This window comes from Lygodium microphyllum, chromosome 8 (assembly GCF_053477565.2).
Source record: "Lygodium microphyllum isolate KBCC chromosome 8, Lygodium_microphyllum_v1.1.10, whole genome shotgun sequence".
NCBI lineage: Eukaryota > Viridiplantae > Streptophyta > Polypodiopsida > Schizaeales > Lygodiaceae > Lygodium > Lygodium microphyllum.
Window position 1 is genome coordinate 157,318,301 of NC_141142.1, and position 22,269 is coordinate 157,340,569.

General features: G+C 43.1%; 1 protein-coding gene and 1 pseudogene across 1 annotated transcript in view; one reads left to right on the plus strand and one right to left on the minus strand.

The window, feature by feature from the left end:
- The window catches only part of LOC148033042 (uncharacterized), a 45,700-nt gene that overhangs the window by 9,927 nt on the left and 13,504 nt on the right, over positions 1 to 22,269 (minus strand). The gene's annotated exons all lie outside the window — the stretch shown is intronic.
- LOC148033043 (uncharacterized) lies at positions 19,101 to 21,488 on the plus strand (annotated as a pseudogene).

The window sequence follows — 22,269 nt, forward strand, 5'->3', positions numbered from 1 at the left end:
TCCCAATGAGGCACCCCTACAAAGATATAGTCGTTGGTGCCCAACTATCTCTTGGATCTCCAAGTGTAGGGTACTCCTTATCCACCTCTAAGGCTAGAACCTCCACGAATTGAACATCTCAACTCGTATAGACATCCCACTTATCAAGATCATACAATCAAAAACCCTAGGACTGCGAACTGTAGCCCACAAACACCTATCTTCGAAAATCTGCTTCAAATTTATCATACTATGTCTTCGGGATGAAGACATAGACATCACACCCAAAAACCCTGAAATAAAAAACATCAGGCTTAGACCCAAAATACGCCTCATAAGGTGCCATACCAACAATGGCTCATAAGGTGTCATAAGAGACATCAGGCTTAGACCCAAAATACACCTCATAAGATGTCATACCAACAATGGCTGAAGTGGGGGATCGTTTAAAGATGTGGACTGCAATAGCCACAGCCTCCGCCCAAAGACATTGAGGTGTTTGTCTATGCTCCATCATGATGTGAGCCATCTCAATCACACTTTGATTCTCCCACTCCAATATCCCATTTTCTTAAGCTGTGTTTGTGTCTACAAACTCCTGGTGGATACCACGATCTACACAAAACCTAGCAAGCTCATCAAAAACAAACTCTTCTCCCTTATCCGATCATAATGTCTTTAGTTTCCCACCTGATCGGTTCTTCTCAAAAGAGTAACCAATCCTTAAACTGGAAGAAAGTTTTTGATTTCAACAGCAAAAAATAAGCCCATGTCATCCTGCTAAAATCATCCACAATCAGCATAAAATACAAGCTCCCCTTAATGGACTCTGTCCGCATAGGTCCACAAAGATCTATAGAAACAAGCTCCAAGGGTACTAAAGACCGACTCGAAGCCTAGCTATGAATGCCATCACGATGTTGTTTTCCAATAATGCAAGATACACATGGCTGCTAGCTAGCTCACCACAATGTCCAGCACACCTCAAACAAGTTGTTTCAAGATAAGTGACGATACAAATAGACAGTAGGGTTTGCCGAGAGAAACATAGTGTGTACGGCAAACACTAAAAGAGAAGAGAAACTCAGAAACACGCGAACACAATGATGATAAACTAAATCAAGCTATGAGAAGAAAAGTTGATACAATGGAGCCGAAGCTCACAAGATAACTACATTGTCTTCTCTTTTGAATTAGGCGGCAATGCCTGTGGGGAATTCACACAATGAAGGAAGCGAAATGTAATCCTCCAAGCAGTGGGCTATTGAAGTAATCACTGGAAGGTAAAGGACAGCTATCGATGGAGCATACCGCAACCCTTAGATGCCATTAGAGAGCAAGAAGATGATCGATCACCAGCTGTCCAGGGAGTGAAGCGCAATCCTAAACGCCAAGAGGTGAGCCAAGGCTGCAAACACTAATGTCAAAGGCTAGTGTGAACTGATGCCTAATGGGATGGAGGTCGCTAGATATGTTGAGGTAAAACACGCTTTTCGGCTGATTAGCATTCTTAAACAGCCCCAAAACAAACTTAATTAATGAAAAACCCTAAAAAGGGGAGCGGTCCAAGAGAGTTTCAATGGTCTCCCAAAAACCCTACTTTTTGGGGCACCATTTTACATCTATAAGTAGACAAGCTGCCCCCATTCAGCCTTCATTCCGTCTGTGCAGGTTTCACACTCTCCAGTGCAGATTTCAGCCATCAGTCTACCTCCGCGTGGCTGTCCAACCCTCGCAACTGCTGCCACCTCTCCCTCCAGCCTCACAGTGCCCTGGAGCCTTCTTCCAGCTATCGCCCATTGTCAAGCGCCATCTCTCAGGCTGCGTTTGGCCTCCAGCTGCCAACGCCAGAATCTCCAACATCAAACGACATCCTACAACCTGCGTTTGCATCCTTCTGGAGCCGCCGGATGTCATCTTGCCCCTCTGCAGATGTCACCTTTGTCTCTGGCAGCCCTTGGTGTCAGCATTTTGCAGTTTCCTCTCTCTTCACACTCCGACTAGTGGTCACAGACTTGGGATCCATCTCTGATGGACGTCACACTCCAACATTGCTCTACCCTTAAACACATTGTACACTCTTACATTCATTTACAGCATTCATTCACTTCAGAATTGTGTTCTCTCTCTCCCTTTTTCTGTTTGTATTTGAGTTTCTGTATTTGAGTTTTGAGTTTTGCATTTAGGGTTTGAGTTTTGCCCTCCGTGTCTATGCCTGTCTCTTTGTGTTTCTGTCGTGGTCGTACACTCTGTGTGTCCTTAGTGCAAACCCTAGCAGTTTTCTTCGCAGATGAAGGGGCAGCCACCAGGAGGGTAAACACAACCAATGAAGGCTGCTGGGAAAGATGATGCCATGCAAGGGGGAAGCCTCCAAACAACCAAACGCAAGTGGTGACATTGCATGGACTGCATGGAGATGGAGGATGCTCACACCAAGCTTATGAAAGATGACACCAAGTGAAGAAGACCCAAAATGCTAGCAATCTAATGAGCACCAGGTGTGAGAGAGAGTCGCCAACTATCTAATGTGATGCCAACAAGGATGGAGCCTCTAAACACAGCCTAAAGAAGAGGGAAAAAAACAGAGCCTGAAGGAGAAGAATTGGAAGGAAGGTGGCCATGAACTGCAATGTCCTCCAATATGGGTGTGGAAGTAGTAGCAAGGAGAGAGAAGGATGTCGGAATAACGGAAGAAGAGTGATGGAGAAAGGCTAAAGAGGTATGAAATGAATGGAGAGGCAGCCTATTTATAGGCCTCAACTATCTAGAGTAGCACACCACTAAGCGGGCACCTATTGATAAAGTGCCCAAAGTGAGGGCACCAGCCCTTTTTAGGGCTGTCAATCAAAAACCCTAACATGAAGAAATTGAGGAAGTGGTTTCTCAACACCCCCTCTCAAGCTGAAACAGGGATGAAAGAAGAGTGAAGAAAGGTAATGAGATCCAAGATTTCCACCGTTTCCACCTAAAAGGGAGCGGGAGCCTACAATAAGGAATAATAGATAGGATGAATTGTAGAACCTAACTCCACCTTGAGGAAAAGCCACTAGCTCTGTAACTCCGTGCTGGAAGGAATTCGAAGGCCTCATCATCAAGTCATGGGTAAACCTCCAAGGCCTCGATCTAGGTGCTATCTAGAGAGACTAGGTATCAATAGGAGAAATGATTGCTCGAAGACAACCATCCCCAAAGAGTGAATATTGGGGAAGAACTTCATAACAAGGATGTAGTAACGGGTCAGGCACGAAGATAGAGACAGTAGGTGTTCGCTGCGCACAGAGAGACAGAGTGTGAGAGAGAGTAGAGCAAAGAGTGTGCACGTTTTTAGGTACAATGACGAGAGTGTACCTCTAGGTTTTTAGATAGATATATATGTGTAAGTACAAGTGCTAAGAGTGTGTTCACACCCAAGCACATTTAAAGGCACGAGGCCTTTATGCCAGACTTTAAAGAATTGATTGCTTTGCTACTCACAGAAGAAATAAAGTTGGGTTCGAATGCATCTAGTAGTAGCAAGAATGCAAGTAGAGATAGTGTCTTTTATCATCAGAGAGAGCGTGGCAGCCCATCTAAAGCTAGAGGCTCATCTTATGGCCGTGGAGGTGATGGCTTTGCACATGGTCGAGGTACCTTTGGTCGTGGTGGTTTCATGCCCAGAGGCAGGGGGAGAGCTTACTCTAGAGATAGAAGACATTCTACTCCACCACATAGAGATGGTGCATGTAATTATTGTGGGCAATACAGACATTTTGAAAGGGAATGTTATCACAAGCAAAATGCTATGCCTAGGGGTCGAGTAAGGACTCAATATAACCATTATGCAAGTGGTTATGGAAGTGCAAGTTATGAATCTAGAGGAAGCTCTGCTAGAGGCCATTTATTTTGCCATGGAACATGTACTAGGGAGCATTACACACCCTCCCAGTGAGGATGATTGGTTTTTGGACTCAAGGGCTACAAATCACAGGACTCATCGTGTTGAGTGGTTTGACACAAAGCAACAAATTAAGAATGAAGAATATGTAGCTATTGGGGATGACACTTTGCATAAAATTACTCATATTGATAGTGTGCCACTTGTCACTAGAGATGGAGTGGAAAATAAGCTTGGGGATGTACTTTATATACCTATAATCACTAAGAACTTAGTATCAATTGGTCAAATGGTAGACCACGGATTGCAGATGACATTCGATACATATGGATGTTTCATTGACATTGAGAAATTTCAAAATGGAAGGCCTAGCAGATTCATTGCCAAAGGAAAAAAGAAAGGCAGGTTATTTGCCTTGGATGCAAGTACTTCCTCATTTAGAATTCCATGTATGTTGAAAGTGGGCATGGTCAAGATAAGGATGTTGAATTATGGCATAGGAGAATTGGACATGTAAACCTACAAAGATTGAAACAAATATAAACTAAACAAGTGGTTCATGGTTTTTCCCATTTTGGTCATGTTAATTATGATCATGTATGTGAAGCTTGTCAGTTTGGCAAGCAAACTAGATTACCATTTCCAAAGAGGGGAAGAATCAACAGTTATCCTTTGGAAATGGTGCATTCTGATATTTGGGGTCCACGAGTGGGAGATACAAGCTCTATATCATCTTTATTGATGACTTTAGTAGAATGACTTGGGTGTATTTAATGCAGCATAAAAGTGAAGCCTTTGAAAGATTTTTGGAGTTTAAAGCTATGGTTGAAAAACAGTTTGGTTGTTACATAAAATGCTTGAGGTCTGATAATGGAGGAGAGTACATGTCATATGAATTTTCAGATTTTTTGAGAGATCATGGAATCAAAAGACAGGTGATATGCAGATACACACCTCAGCAGAATGGTGTGACAGAAAGGAAAAACCGTATCATTGAAGAGATTGCTAGGGCAATGATGAACCAAATGAATATGCCATTGACATGTTGGGCAGAGGCAATGCATACTGCAATACATATCATGAACAGGACACCTACAGCATTGACTCATCATGTATCACCATATGAAAAGATGTATGGCAGGACACCCACTGTTGCTTACTTTAGGGTTTTTGGATGTGTTTGTTATGTTCATGTTCCTGATGATTTGAGGAAGAAGATGGAACCAAAGGCTATAAAATGCATCTTTCTTCGATACCTTGATAAGAAGAAGGGTTACAAATGCTATGATCCAGTGACTAAGGTGTAAGAGTGCCGCGATGCAGAAGCGTAGGACAAAGACTAAGAGAGAGTGAACACAGAGAGAAGAGCGAGAGAGAAAAGGAGACTATAACACAGAAAATCTGCAGTGTAGTATGCTGTATAAGAGTGCAGAAATATACACAGGGGCAGAAGAAATATCTGCATGTGTGTCTGTCCTGAAGACCTCGATCTCCGTCAGCCCGAGCGCAGTCAGTCTCAGCCAATAGATCTCAAGATCAGAATGAGTGATAACTAAGAGAGTGCCACACCAACTGGCTATATATAGCCAATAAATCAAAAATACCCTACACCAGGTTGGCTGCATTAAATGCAGCCGACTGCAGTAAAAAACTGTCCAACTGCTGACGTATCCTCTGCTGTACTGTGCTGATGTGGCTGTCCTCTATGCTGACATGGCACTCTGCGGTACTGTGCTAACGTGGCACTGCCGTACAACTGTCCAAGAAATGATTGTCTAACACCCCCTCTCAGATCCTGGACGGGTCAAAAGATTGAGTGATCTGAAATGCTGCTGAAGAAGAGCCTAGGGAAGTGCCTTCGTAAACAAAACTGCAAGATTATCCTCCGTCTTGCAGTACTCCACATCAATGGTCCCATCCAGACGCTTCTCCCATATGAAGTGATACTGGATCTCAATGTGCTTCGTCCGGGCATGAAATACAAGACTCCATACCAAGGCAATGCAACTCTCATTGTCGCACCGTAGAAGGGTAGGACGAGTCTGGGGGCAGCCAAGCTCCTCCAACAATCTCCGAAGCCACACAACCTCACATGCGGTGGAAGACACGGCCCGATACTCCACCTCAATAGAAGAAAGGGCTACCATGGGCTACTTCTTACTACTCCAAGAGATAACACATGTACCCAAGGTAACACAGTAACCTGTAGTAGACCGCCAGTGGTCCACATCAACAGCCCAATCCGATGTCACGAAACACGTGGTGGGGGAAGTTGCTCAAGATGATGCGCCGAACACACACAGAATGCACAAGGAGAAGCTCACTCAAGAGACAAGAAGAGAGATGGAGGCCAAAACGTTTTCTTGCCGATTTCTTCTTCTCCTTCCACACTCTTTACAATGTACACAAAGTATAGATAAGATGCAACATAAAGGAAAGTGGCCTACTAAGTCAAACAATGCATAACCGACTACACTAGTCGACTGGCGCTATAACTATGCCAGTTGTAAATAGGTGTAACAACCTGAATATAATAAGTAATGAGTCAGTGGCCATGTGAGAGTCATAATGACCACCGACGTGCTAAGTGTAGACGTGTGGACCCATCTAACCTGGCGGTCCATCATCAATGTCCACATATGTTGAGCTTGTCATCTCAACACTCCCCCTCAAGCTATCCTGTGTGCTGACATACACCAAGTCGATCTCACCTGCTAGTACCTTCTCTCTCACAAAGTGGTAGTGTACCTCAATATGTTTTGTCCTGGCATGGAACACAGGGTTCCTAGCCAACTATATACTGCTCATGTTGTCACAATAAATGACAACCGAACCTTCCACCTGCACATCCAAATCAGCCAATAACTTTTGCAGCCATACTACCTCACATGCTGCAACAGCAGCACCTCTATACTCAGTCTCTGTACTTGACAAAGCAACTGTAGATTGCTTTTTGTTGCTCCAAGCAACTGCTGCACTACCAAGAGAGAACATGTATCCACTAGTAGATCTTCTATCAGACATACTACCAGCCCAATCTGCATCTGTGTATCCAAACACATGTACATCTGTACCTGCCTGATTGCATCCAAGTGTGGCTTTCTAGGTACTTGCATAAACTGACTCACAAGACCAACAGCGTAGCTCAAGTCTGGCCTTGTAATGGTCGTGTAGATCAAACTCCCCACTATCCTCCTGAACATAGTAGCATCTTCTATCTCATCCCCAACATCAGCACTCAACTTTACATTCTGCTCCAACGGAACTGAAAGTGGTTTGCATGCTGTCATACCATACTTGGACAACATATCCAAGCCATACTGTCTTTAGGACAGCCATATACCATCATCACATCTAATCACCTCAATGCCAAGGAAATACCTTAGCTCATCTAAATCCTTTATCTCAAACTTCATCTTCAAACAGCCCTTGACTTCAGCAATCCCACTATCACTATCACCTGTAATAATCAAGTTATCCACATAGATGACTATGATGATCAAACCTGCATCTCCCTTTCTCACATAAAGTGAGTGATCAGCATCAGAAACATAAAAGCCAATATTGACAAGATACTCTCTGATCTTGTCAGACCATGCTCTAGGTGCTTGCTTGAGCCCATAGAGCGCATTCTTCAACCTGCACACATACGTGGGATGCTCTAAATCTTCATAACTTACTGGCTGATCCATATACACTTCTTCCTGCAAATCACCATGCAAGAAGGCATTCTTCACATCCATTTGCTGCAACCTCCAACCTTTGGCTGCTGCCAAAGCAATCACACATCTGACAGTTGTCATCCTAGCAACTGGGCTGAAGGTTTCATCATAATCTATGCCATATGTCTGAGCAAAGCCTTTTGCAACCAGCCTAGCTTTATACCTGCTAATAGAACCATCTGCATTGTGCTTAATCTTATAAACCCACTTACATCCAATAGCTTTCTTTCCCTTTGGCAATGATACTAGATCCCAAGTCTTATTGGCCTCTAATGCAGCCATCTCCTCATCCATTGCTGCATCCCAATGAGCATGACCAACAACCTCCTCAAAACATGTAGGCAACATCCTCAACTAGTTTCACCATATAAACATAATGGTGAGCTGCATAACCTTCAAAACCAAATCTTTTAACAAGGTATCTCACCCTGCTAGACCTGCGTACCACTGGATCACTCAATGGAGTCTTTGCATTAACGCGTGCTCTCTACACACCTGGAGTCCTCACTGAAGAAATGCCAAGCTCATCATCCAAGCTCTCTGAGCCACTGGAGTCTCCATCAAGAACTGCATCAATGCCTTCTGACACTTTACTCTTTCCTTTGTCTTTACCTATAGTGCTACTAGATGCACCTGAAGATGTAGAGCTACTCCTTAGTCTCCCAGACCAGGAACTACCAGATGATGTCTCTGGTCCACTAAGAGTTCGTGATTCTTGCTTTTTAGCCTGCACATGAGTGTCATGATCATCATCATCATCCAATGCATCACCACTAGATGCATATCAACTGCTCATTTCATCAAAGATGACATCCCTGCTCACTCTGAACTTACATGTGACAGGGTTGTAACAGCGATACCCTTTCTGCTCTAAAGAGTATCCAATAAAAACACACTTTTCAGCCTTTGGATCCAGTTTCTTCCGCAACTCATCTGGCACATGAACATACGCAATGCAGTCAAACACTTTCAAGTGTGAAACATCAGGCTTCTTACCTGTAAAACATTCTTCGGGAGTCATACCATGAACTGCAGCTATGGGAGTTCTGTTCATAATATAAACAGCAGTATGAACAGTCTCAGACCAAAAATGCTTAGGCATATTCTTTTCAGCCATCAAGACACGTGCAACTTCTGCAATATGCCTGTTTTTCCTTTCTGCAACCCCATTTTGCTGTGGGGTATACCTGCATGTGAACTGTCTCTTTATCCCATGAGACCTCAGAAAATCACTGAACTCATTTGAGAGGTACTCTCCCCCTCCATCTGACCTCAAGCACTTTACTTTCAAGCATGTTTCTCTTTCAACTGCAGCCTTGAAAGTTCTAAAGTGCTCAAAAGCTTCACTCTTTTCCTTCATAAAATACCCACAGCTTTCTAGAATAATCATCAATGAATGTAATAAAGTATGAACTGCCTCCAAGAGATACATTTTGTGTAGGCTCCCAAATGTTTGTATGCACAACATCAAGGATATTTCTGCTTACATCTCTGTCATGTGAAAAGAGTTGTCTTGCCTGCTTACCAAACTGACATGCTTCGCATACCTTATGAAATTCTGCAACTTTAAATATAGGCAAACCTGTAACCAACCCTTTGGACTGCATTAATTTCAGCCTTTGTACATTTGCATGTCCAATGCATTTGTGCCAAATTTCAATGTATGCAACAACACCTTTTCCTTTGGCATACATAGCAGCATTCATAGTAGGAATTCCAGCATCCAAAGTAAACATACGTCCAACTCTACTTCCCTTTGCTACCAACCTGCACTTGTCATTGAAATCTTCTACAAAGCAGCCCTTTGCATTAAATCTGACTTGCAGCCCTTGCTCTACCATTTGACCGACTGACACCAAGTTCTTTGTAATAGATGGCACATGTAATACATCTGAAAGACTCTTTGTCTTACCATCATGCAAGGACAAGGGAATTTTTTCAATGTGTGAAATTGGGTGGCATGAGTCATCACCCGTCTGCACATAACCTGCATTCTGCAAATCCTGCATCTCTCCAAACAATTCTGCATGGCTGATCATATGATTGGATGCACCTGAATCAGCATACCAAACATCTTCATGTATTCCCTTTCCTGTAACAGCATTCAACATATGCTGCATAACAAACAAACGTTCATTTTTGTCTTCATTCTGTCGTGAAGACGATGCATAGTTTCCTTGCTGCAACTTACCACTGCGAATATCATCTTTCTTAGCATAACATTGGGCTGCAATATAACCTGTTTTGCCACAGTAGTGACACACAATACCAGAATTGTTAAGAGCCTCTATTTTGCCATCCACCTCTTCCTCTAAAGCTCCCCCTGCCTCTAAAGTTACCACGACCTCCTGAAACCTGCATATCGCTAAATTGTTGATTCAATCTGTTTTGTTGGTTGTCACTACCACGTCCTGTACCACGGCCTCTTGAAGAGAACCTACCACGTCCCCTTCCTGAACTAGAGTAGAAAGCTTGGACCTGTTCACGACTTCTTTCAGATGTCTCACTCTGCATGTTGATCTCTTCAGTGATCATAAGGGAGACCAACTCATCGAAATCTGGAAATGGCTTTCTGACATATACGGAAGTTACAAAAGACTTCCAAGCCTTTTCATTGTTAAGTCCACCCAAGGTAGACGACACCAAATCATCATCATCGGGCATTGCATCAATCGCTGCCAATGCATCTGCAATGCTTCTTACCTTCAGTGCATACTCATTGATGGACATCTTCCCTTTCTTCAATGTATTCAACTCTTGCTTGAGTTGAATCTTTCGTGCCTTTGTATTTACAGAAAACATACTTTCAAGTATGGTCCAAGCTGCATATGAATTCTCTGCATTTCTAATGTGTCCCAGCATATTATTGTCAATTACTGCAGACAACCAATACATGACCTTCTTATCTTTTGCATTCCATTCTTTCCGTGCCTTTGTCTCTTCTGCCGTTGGAGGATCACTCATCTCCGGCTCCTTTTCTTCACCTGAAACAAACTCGTAGAGGCCTTTTCCAATAAGGAAGTTCATGACACGGAACTTCCATGAAGGGTAGTTGTTCTTGTCGAGCTTCTCAATGATTTGGCTTCCACTGTTCTCTGCCATTATCACAAAATTAATACCAACAGCAAACAAATCTTCTGCAATCCTTGACCTGTAGTGCACAGCAATACACCAGACAGCCTTTTTCATTGTCTGCTCAACGATACATGCAATCTGTAACATGTTTGCAAATAAACCTTGTGTTTACTCACTGGTAAACACCTTTGAACTTACAGATCTGAAATCTATAACCTGTGCACCCACTTTCGGTCAATACAGTCCAAGTCACAACGTATCCTGCAACTGCTGTCCGCAACCTTGCGGCTCTAAAACGGGCCCTGAAACGGCCTCAAATGCCCAAAATAACTGCGCATAAACCCTAAAGGGCTTTTCTGCAGAATATACAGCGCTCTTCGCGCACACCAAATCTCACTGCAATCTTAAATTTTTGCTCTGTCCTGCTTCCGGTGCCTCCACAGGCACTATCCAAGAGAAAGAGTGGAAGGATGGGAGAGCTTCTTACCCGTGGCTTACTTGCTCGAACCTTGCTTCTTCTCCTTTGCTTCAACCTTCGAAATCAGCCTCTCTCAGTGGTGCGGCTCTGATACCATGTCAAGAATAGCGTGGTGGGGGAAGTTGCTCAAGATGATGCGCCGAACACACACAGAATGCACAAGGATAAGCTCACTCAAGAGACAAGAAGAGAGATGGAGGCCAAAACGTTTTCTTGTTGATTTCTTCTTCTTCTTCCACACTCTTTACAATGTACACAAAGTATAGATAAGATGCAACATAAAGGAAAGTGACCTACTAAGTCAAACAATGCATAACCGACTACACTAGTCGATTGGCGCTATAACTATGCCAGCTGTAAATAGGTGTAACAACCTGAATATAATAAGTAATGAGTCAGTGGCCATGTGAGAGTCATAATGACCACCGACGTGCTAAGTGTAGACGTATGGACCCATCTAACCTGGCAGTCCATCATCAATGTCCACATGTGTTGAGCTTGTCATCTTAACATCCGAGTCACTCCAACCTGCAAGAACAAGATCTAAAGCATCTCCGCCTGCGGGATAAGAAATCCCTAAATCAAAGGTCCCCCGCAAATACCAAAGAATCCTCAGAGCAGCCTGCCAATGCACCTGTTTGGGTTCACTCATGAACCCTGTCAAAAGACCCACAGCAAAACAAAGATAAACACGTGTTGAGAAGCCAAATCAAGGATCCAATCTACTGACAGTAGCGAGAAGCATTCGTCAAGGGAAAATCTAAGTGTGAAGTGACCTTCCAATTCGGATCCATAGGAGTAGAAATGGGCCGCCAAGTCTCCATCTTAAAAGTCACCAAGAGCTCCTATATGTATCTCTGCTGAGAGATTAAAATCCCCCTCTAAGATTGATAAATCTCGTGACCCAAGAAGAAATTAAGAAGCCCCAAATCCGTCATCTGGAACGTCTGATGTAAAGCTATCTTGGTCTCTCGGACCTTCTGTGCATGATCCCCTCTTAGAATCAAATCATCAACATACAACACAAACAACACATGACCAACCTCGAAAGTGTGCACATAAAGCTGCGGATCGGCCTTGGAGCGCCCATATCCCAACTTCGACTGAAGAAACAAGTTAATCTTCTCGTTCCATGCACGCGGAGCCTGCTTGAGACCATACAAGGCCTTCTTCAACCTGTAGACTTTCCCATCCGAGGACCCAAAGCCAAGAGGCTGCTCAACATAGATCTCCTCCTGCAAATTACCGTTGAGAAAGGCCGACTTCACATCCAACTGATAGATAGGCCATCTCCTATGGCCAGCCAAGGCAAGAACAGCTCGAATAGTCGTCATACGCCGGACCCATCGCTCTCCATCTGCTGAAGACTCAAGTACATCCATCGGCAGAAGCTCCTCGGGGGTGGCCGATGGAAGAGAATACTTTGAGGCTTTGACTCCAAAGAAACTGTCTCAAGAGCCTAACTCTCCCCTGGATCTCCAAGTACATGGTGCTCCTTACCCCCCTCAATGGTCGGAACTTCCACGAACCGCACATCTCGACTCATGTAGGCATCACGCTTGACGAGATCAAACAGACGATAACCTTGGGATTGGGAGCTATAGCCAACAAAACCTGTCATCGGGAAGCCGCCTCGAGCTTGTCATGCTATGTCTTCGAGATGTGCACATAGGCGTCACACCCAAAGATCTTGAAATAAGAGACATCAAGCTTAGTCCCAAAGTAAGCCTCAAAAGGAGTCATCCTATCAACGGCCGAAGTGGGAGATCGATTGAGGATGTGAACTACAGTAGCCACTGTCTCGGGCCACAGAAACTGAGGTGTCTGCCAGTGCTCCATCATGGTGCATGCCATCTCGATCACACTTTGGTTCTTCCGCTCCAAAATGCCATTCTCTTGAGGAGTGTTGGTATTAGCAAACTCCTGGTGAATGCCCCTATCTGCACAAAAACGAGCAAACTCATTAAACATAAATTCATTGCCCTTGTCTAAACGCAAGGTCTTTAGTCGCCGGCCAGATCAGTTCTCCTCGAAGAGAAGCCAATCCTTGAAGTGAGAGAAAGCCTCCATCTTCAATGTCAAGAAATAGGCCCATGTCATCCTATTGTAGTCGTCTACGATCAACATGAAATACAAGCTCCCCTTCAGGGACTCGGTTCTCATCAAGCCACAAAGATCTGTAGGTACAAGCTCCATAGGTGAAGTAGACCGCCACAAAGCTTTGTTGGGAATCGCATCCCGATGCAATTTCCCATGAATGCAGGAGACACATGGCTGATGGCTCACCACTATGTCTGACAAACCTCAGATAAACAATCCTCGCGACGCCTTCCGAAGATACTCATAGTTCAGGTGGTCAAACCAAGCATGCCATAGCTCCGACTGTGTCTCAAAGGTAAGAAGAAGAGAGGTAAGAGCTGTAGAAGACTTCAGTTTGTAGATGCCATTCTCCTCATACACTGCTAAGAGAACCTTCCTCGATCCACAATCAAGGACTCCAACAGTATCACTGTCAAACTCCACCAAGAGGCCAAGAGCACAACTCTTATGGACCCAAAGTAAATGATACCCCAAGCTTGGCACATGCAATATCTCGAAAGTGTGGGTACCACTACGTCCATCTAGAATAAGCTGCATCTCACCCCGCACAGCAATAGACACAGAAGAGCTGTCTCCAATGAGAATCTGCCTACCCGAAGGTCGGAAATGGGCAACACCAATGGGAGGAGTCATATGCCAGGAGACACCACTATCCACAATCCACTCACGAGTCTGGGAAGCTGCCATCGCAGCATCAGAAGTCTTCGGTGAAGAATCCTCAATGACTGCTAAGTGTAGAAAAACACCTGATAAGGGTGCAACCACCACTTTAGAATCCTTCGTGTCCTTCTTGGTGTCCTTGTCTTTGTCGGGGCAATCCTTCTTCCAATGACCAGTCTTACCACAAATATGGCAAGTCGATTCCTTCTCCTTGTCCTTCTTGGATTTGTTGTCCTCCTTCTTCTTTTGGTCCTTCCCCTTCTTCTAAGAGGCTTGACCAATCAAAGCCTTCGATTTGAAAGCATTCTGTCCCTTCAATTATTCCTCTTGGACCAAGACTATAGGAACCAACTCTTCCCACCGACGAGTCAACTCCCGTCCTGATGCAATAAGAGCGGAATAAAAGGTACCGAATCGTGGCAACTGGGACAATAAAGTGATCGCCATGTCTTCGGAGAAAATAGGCTTCCTCACATTTTGAACCTGCATCTGAAGTTGCCGAAGCTTGTTGATCTGTTCCTGAAGCGAAGAAGACTTATTCATGAACAAGATCCGCATTTGCACCTCCAAAGAAACCCTCTTCATCAGGGTCATCCGGTTGTACATCTAGTGGAGCTCCAACCATATCTCTTGAGCCACCGTCAAGTGCTCGATGTGAGCTATCACGACTGTGGTGCAAGACAGAAAAAGAAAATAATGAATCCTGGCATTCAATTTGTCCCAATGAGACTGAGCCTTGGTCAACTCCGCACGAGCATTGGAAGAGAGTTTGGACTCATCTCTAGACTCTCACCGAGGGCCCGTTAATCTCCTCCATCACTAGTTCCGCCAAATCATAAGACTCCAAAATGGCCAACATCATTACCCGCCACATATAGTAATTGTCACCATCAAGCTTCTGATTCAATGGATGAGCCGGTAGAAAAGGCACCTTCCTATCCATGATCACCTCGAACTCCAAATCACTCTCTGTAGACATATTCACCTGCAATGCCTGCACAAATGCAAAATCAGCCCCCTTTGATTGTGTAAGCTCAGCCTTCTAGGGCTGGTTCCGCCGCTGCCCAAACCTTCTTCACACACCGGAGGCGATGAAAATGTAAAATCTGCAATGGAAGGCCTAAAACGCAACCTTCCTCCCCTTCGAACAGCAATAACCTGCAACAAATTCACCAGTTGGACTCCTTTCCCACACGCCCACACTGGCTTCAGCCTTGATCCAATGTACAGCCCCTCTGCTCACCCTCAAATCCTGGAAACACAGCCTTGTGTCGCGCTGAAATATCCTCTTTAGGTAGGTTCAGCACTCAATCAGTCCATCTTCACTGCTCTAATACCATGTCAAAGTGCAGCGATGCGGAAGCGTAGGACAAAGACTAAGAGAGAGTGAACACAGAGAGAAGAGAGAGAGAGAAAAGGAGTGTAACGCAGAAAATTTGCAGTGTAGTATGCTATATAAAAGTGCAGAAATATACACGAGGACAGAGGAAATATCTGTGTGTGTCCCTCTTGAAGACCTCAATCTCCGTCAGCCTGAGTGCAATCAATCTCAGCCAACAAATCTCAAGATCAGAATGAGTGATAGCTAAGAGTGTGCCACACCAACAGGCTATAAATAGCCAATAAATCATAAATACCCTGCACCAGGTCGACTGCATTAAATGCAACCGACCACAGTAAAAAACTGTCCGACTACTAACAGTAAACTATTCAACTCCTGATGTGTCCTCTACTATACAGTGCTAATGTGGCTGTCCTCTGCGTTGACGTGGCACTACCGTACGACTATCTAGGAAATGATTGTCTAACATAAGGAAGTTTACATTAGTAGGGATGTCAAATTTAGTGAGTATGAGTCATGGTACAAGCCCAAGATTGCAATGGACTTGGATTCCTCTCAGAGTAGTGATGATGATGCTCATGGGAAGAAATTTTCAACAAATGGTAAGCTTGGAAATCAGCACTTAGCAGATATGTCTAGACCTCGAGAGAATGCAGAAAGCAGTGGCAGCTATAGTCCATAGAGTGGCAAGTTGAGGAGTTCATGAAAGAGTGCGGAAATTGCAAAAGGCAAGAGGCCTATGGCTGAAAATTCAGAGGATGAATCTATCCATCATGAGTATGGTATTCCTCATGTAAAAACTCCGATTACTAGAAGTGCAAGAAAATATGTGCCACCATATGCAAGAGCAGTTGAGACACCAATTAATGCACCTCAATTGAGGAGATCAGAAAGGGTTAGATATCCTGTTGATAGATTGACATATAATAGGTTTATAAAGATGCAATGCTTCTATGGTTTCTTATGTACAGCATGTGGAACCTACTTGCTTTGAGGAAGAAGTGGAAAGCAAAGAATGAAAACAAGCTATGGATGAGGAGATGGATACATTGAAGAAAAACAAGACTTGGGATTTAGTGCAGTTACCTCATGGAAAGAAATCAATTGGTTGTAAATGGATGTACAAAGTCAAGTGCAAATCGGATGGTTCTCTAGAAAGGTATAAAGTAAGGCTAGTTGCAAAGGGTTTTGCACAAACATATGGATTGGATTATGAGGAGACATTTAGTCCAATGGCAAAGATGACTTCAATGAGATCAGTGATTACTTTGGCTTCTATATACGGCTGCAAATTGTATCAAATGGATGTGAAAAATACATTCTTGAATGGGAATTTAGAAGAGAAAGTGTACATGGATCAGCCTGAAGGGTATGTGAATCCTAAATACCCGCATTATGTATGCAAGTTAAACAAGGCATTGTATGGACTAAAGCAAGCACCAAGAGCTTAGTGTGAGAGGATTAGTAGATTCTTGTGCAACATTGGATTTCAGCAAACTATGGCTGATTACTCAATCCATGTGAGACACACAGAGGATGGCATGGTTGTGGTTGTCATCTATGTTGATGACCTCATTATTATGGGTACACTTGAGAGGGAGATTGCTGAAGTTAAGCATGGTCTTCATAAAGAACTTAACATAAAGCAACTTGGTTTGTTGAGATATTTTTTTGGGGATCGAGGCCATTGATACATCTCATGGTATTTGGTTGATACAAAGATAGTATTCTCTGGAGATGTTGGAGAAGTATGTCATGACAGGATGTAAGCCAGTGGATACTCCCTTGGATCATAACATCAAAATGATTGATGATGGGCAATATGTGGAAGATGTGACTATGTTTAGAAAGATGGTTGGTAGTCTTATCTACTTAACCATTACAAGGCCAGATTTAAGTTATGTTGTTGGATTGATTAGCCAATTTATGCAAAGACCATGTAAATCACATTTGGATGCAGTGAGGACAGTTCTAAGGTATTTGAAGAAAACAATTGGATTTGGCTTATTCTATGAGAAGGGAATAAAGCCTACCTTGTTTGGGTATACTGATGCGGACTGGGCAAGTAATCTTATGGATAGGAGATCCACCAGTGGTTATGCATTTTCATTTGAATCAACCATGGTAAGTTGGAGCAATAAAAAGCAACCTGTAGTTGCTCTATCAAGTATAAAAGCTGAGTACCGAGATATTGCATTAATAGCATGTGAGCAAACATGGCTGAGATTGGTGTTATGTGACATGGGGATTGAAATTGATGGCGGAGTCATCATATATTGTAACAACATTAGCAGCATTCTATTGGCAAAAAACCCAGTCTACCATGCCAGGACAAAATGTCACCAGGTGGTGATACTTTTTACAGTTGCTTTTCTTATTTACTTATATAAATATTTTATTTTTATTTTCTTTTGTTGCTGTTGCTTTTTACCCCCAGAGTTCTCTTGCAATAAGCGGGATCTTTGCATGGCCAAAAGAGGCAGTCATTGGGACAAATTGGACTAATGATTTATCTGAGCCTTAGAACCAGTTCCATATTTAATGGGCATTGAAGAATAGAATGCCAGTAGTTTGGGACTGTGTGCTTAGCCGCTGGAAATGGTGCATGACAATGAGTCTGGCCAAGATAGAAGATGCACATGTAAGAATGCTCACGGAATAAAAGTCACTGTAACTGAGCCACATTACACTTTTGATGTGGTCGCAATGATAAAAGTTGCACAGAACAACTTGAGGAATGCAGGGGTCACCATCCCTAAAATTTAGGGAGTTACTATTTTTGGACCCCAGAATTTGTTTGCGTCATTGTCTTTGTTTTTACACGAGGATTAATTCTTTGGTCTGTGCCGAGGTCAAATTTTGCACTGATCATGGAGAATTTTAGACCGGCAAGTTTAAACAGGAAAATTGTTGCATGTATGCCATGTGGCACAAATTCCCAAAAGAGAGAGAGAGAGAGAGAGAGAGCATTCTTTAAAAAACGTAATAGGCATAAGCAGCAAATGGGAGAATGAAGTTTGGAGGAGCTGAGGGCAGACTGCTGCAAGAAAACCAGCCATGGAGAGTACTTCTACGTCTCTGACTCAAGCATGGAGGTGGAGCTTGCTCCCTCTGATCACCTCTCTCTCTCTATTCTCAAAAGAGACGCTTTGCATTATGGATTGATTCCATCGAAGGTACAATTCTGTGTTTTCTCTACTCATGCTGAATAAGAACAGTGAACTCTATTCATGCTGAATCTGAACAGTGAACTCTGCACATGCTGAATAAGAACAGTGAACTCTGTTCATGCGGAATAAGAACAGTGAACTCTGCACATGCTGAATCGTAAGAACAGTGAACTCTGCTCATGCTGAATAAGAACAGTGAACTCAACACATGCTGAACAGTAAGAACACTGTGCTGGACTGTAAGAACAGTGAATTCTGCACATATTGGACAGTAAGAACAGTGAATCATGCACATGCTGGACAGTAAGGGATGTTGATCTGGACATGCTGTACTGTTCCTATGCAGGTGGGATTTACTTAGAAGAGATGAAGACCAACTGTTCACAGGTTATGTATTTTGGAACATTACCATTTTTGTAATTTTCTATCTTTTAATTGATAAAGAAATACCGAGAGGGGCACCGGTCTTCGGGGCCAATCTGGTGTTGAGCGAGGGAGAGGTCTCTGTTTATGTGTGTGTATGTAAAGTCCAGGTGTTAATTGAAGGAACTACCGCTTTATATGAGTCATAGACCGGTTGCATGGTTCCATCCCCGAGATTTGAATTCTTTTCTGTAAGAATTTAAGCTATGATAGTTTTGGGTGAAAAGGTCATACACACAGGTTTTACAGAGATTATAGGACTAGAGAGATTGCAGACATGGATAAAGGCAAAGGAAAACTCCCCCATGAAGAAGAGAGTTCTTCTTATGCTCATAGACACCAAAGAGAGAGTATTGGTGCACAGGTGTCAGCACATTCTAGAACCGAGATTGAACCACATGATGAGGAGCAAGAACAGGAGGACTTGTTTATGGCACAACTCGTCAGTATGGTTGGCTCTTTCCAACATCTGGTAAAGAATCCTTGGATGCAAAAAATTTTGAAGTCACATAATGAGGATTCTCAGGCTGAGTCATCACATCATACCATGGAGTGCTCAAAAAGGCAAACCTCTAATGTGCATGAGCATGTGGAAAAGACACCAAACATGGAGACAGGTCCAGTGCAACAAGGAGCACAAGCACAGGATCACGGAGTGAATGGTCAAGGCAATTATGCACAAGTGGCACAGCAGACTATTCCTCCTTAGTTTGCTACTTATCCTGGTTACTTTGGTGGTGGGTCAGTTTTTCAAGCAAAGGCTAGATTACCCATGGCTTATCAGGGATACTTGCCTAGAGGGCCACTAGGAATAATGCCTATTGAGGCAATGAACCCACTTTACGCTAATATTGGTCTACAGCCCGGTTATCAAACTCTACAGAGTCCTTATTTGATGCCTGGAGTACAAAATGCAGCCGCTGGTTTTTCTCAGCCTAGTGGGCATATGGCAGCTAAGACAGGTGAAATGAAAGCTCATAATGCACCCAAGGGACTCCCCTTTTTCCAGCCACTTGTCTATGACAACCTGACACCAAAAAGTGCAAAGTCTAAAGACTATAAAGAGGGTGGTCATGCAATAAAGTTTGAAACCTTCAGTGGTATGCAAGATAAGCTGAAAGCTTTGACATTTATACAGCAGTTTGATGCAGCTTACACATGAGGGAATTTTACTGACACTTCTAAGGTGCGGAAGGCTGCAACTTTTTTGAAAGGTAATGCTTTGCAGTGGTGGAATATATTGTTGATGCAAGGATATGCACCTGCCACTTGGGTTCATTTCAAACAGTTGTTCCCAGCCTCATGGTTAACTAACACGTTTGAAGTAGATGTCATGACTGCATGGCATAAATTAGACGCGGCAAATTGTACAGATTTAAAAGAGTACAATAAGAAATTTTGGGAAGCACTTTTGCCCGTGAGTTCTTACAAGACAGTGCCCTTGTCAGAACAAATTGAAAAGTACTATTGCGGTTTGCCCGAAGCCATCAGGGATTATTGTGCCACGACTAGGGTTACAAATATGGTACAGTTAATTGAAAATGCTGGTGTAGCAAATGCATTGTTGAAAGGAAAAGCTGACAGCTTTAAAGGCACTGAAAAGAAGGATTCTCAGTTTAAGCAGGATCCTGGCAAGAAGAAGAAGCAATTTCCAGAAAGAACCAGTTTTACAAAGAAGTCTCTTTGGAAGAAAAGATTTCAGCAGCAACCTCAGACTTCTTTTAAACAGGGTAAAGGACAAAAGAGACCACTTTTTGGTAAAACATTTGAAGAAAGAAAGGCTTTAATGATGGCTGGAAAATGCTTTATTTGTGAACAGAAAGGCCATATTGCTTCCAAGTGCCCACAGCAGTTTTCTAAAGATGCGGAGGATAAAGATGCGCCAAGTAAAAAGAAGCCCAGCATTGGCTTAGTGCCTGATATGATGGGAGATCAATCAGTTGATGATGCTACAAAATTGTGCAGAGCTTGGGGAAAGATCAGAGATTCCACAGTGCTTATTTTCTTTGATCCTGGAGCTCGTGCAAACTTTATCTCACCAGCATTGGCAGCTAAATTGGGCATACGTCCCGAGGAAATGGGACTAGTAGGACAAGCTGATTTGGCATACCCAAGACATACTGAACCTGTCATCCCCATTCTTGGCAAACTTCGTATGTATATTCAGAGCTATGTGGACACAAAGGAGTTCCATATTATGCCTCTAAAGGGCTGTGATGTTCTGTTGGGTATCCCATGGTGCCACAGGAAGCATGCTATCTTGGATACTTGCAATAGAACGATTACTCTTGTACATAGGAACAAGACTCATGTGTTAGATGTGAAGCTTAGAGGAGAGTCGATCCCAGTTGTTTCTGCTTCTGCAATTACTTCTGTAATGAAAAATCGTATTTCTACGTACTTGGTTTTTGCAAAGCAAGTTAATAAAGTTGACAGTAATGTGTCTGTACTAGATGAAAGTAGAAGGGCTTTCTTGGATAAATTCAGTGACTGTTTCTCAGATTCATTACCAGGAGAGTTACCCCTTGAGAGGCCTGAAGATCATACCATAGATCTTATTCCAGGGACTAGTCCGCCCAATAGGCCACCGTACAGGGTCAGTGCAGCGCAGCAGAAAGAGATTATGACACAAGTTAATGAACTTTTAGAGAAAGGACTAATTTAGCTCAGTAGTTCTCCGTTTTGTTCACCTGTGTTGCTAGTTCAGAAAAAGGGCCGCTCTTGGCAAATGTGTATTGACTACAAAGCCTTGAATAAGAACACGATCAAGAATAGGTTTCCGATTCCGAGTATAGACTCCATTCTTGATCGATTACAGGGAGCAAGAATGTTTAGCATGATAGATTTAAAAAGTGGATACCATCAGATCAGAATCAAGCCAGAGGATATCCATAAGACTGCTTTTAGAACGACATTTGGTCTCTATGAATTTTTAGTCATGCCGTTTGGATTGACCAATGCTCCTGCTATGTTTAACAGGATGATGGATAGAATTTTCCGCCCTTATCGAAGTTTCGTTGGCACATTCTTTGATAATATGATTATCTTTTCAAAGAATGAAGAGGAGCATAGAAAACACCTAGTTGCAGTCTTTAATGAGCTTAAGCGTAACAGATTGCTCATTAATGGTAAGAAGAGTTCTTTTTGGAAGAGATTCACTTCCTTGGGCACATAGTTTCCAAAGATGGTGTGAAGATGGATCCTGCAAAGATAGAAGCAATTGTCTCTTGGCCAGACTTGAAAATTGTTCATGATGTCCGCTGTTTTCTTGGCCTATGCTCTTACTACAGAAGATTTGTAAGACACTTTGCAGAGATTGCTTCTCCTTTACATACGCTTGAAAAGAAGGATGTCAAATGGCAATGGACTAACAAAGAGAAATCAGCATTTAGATATTTGAAGGGGAAAATAACAACAGATCCAGTACTTATTTTGCCAGAGCTGTC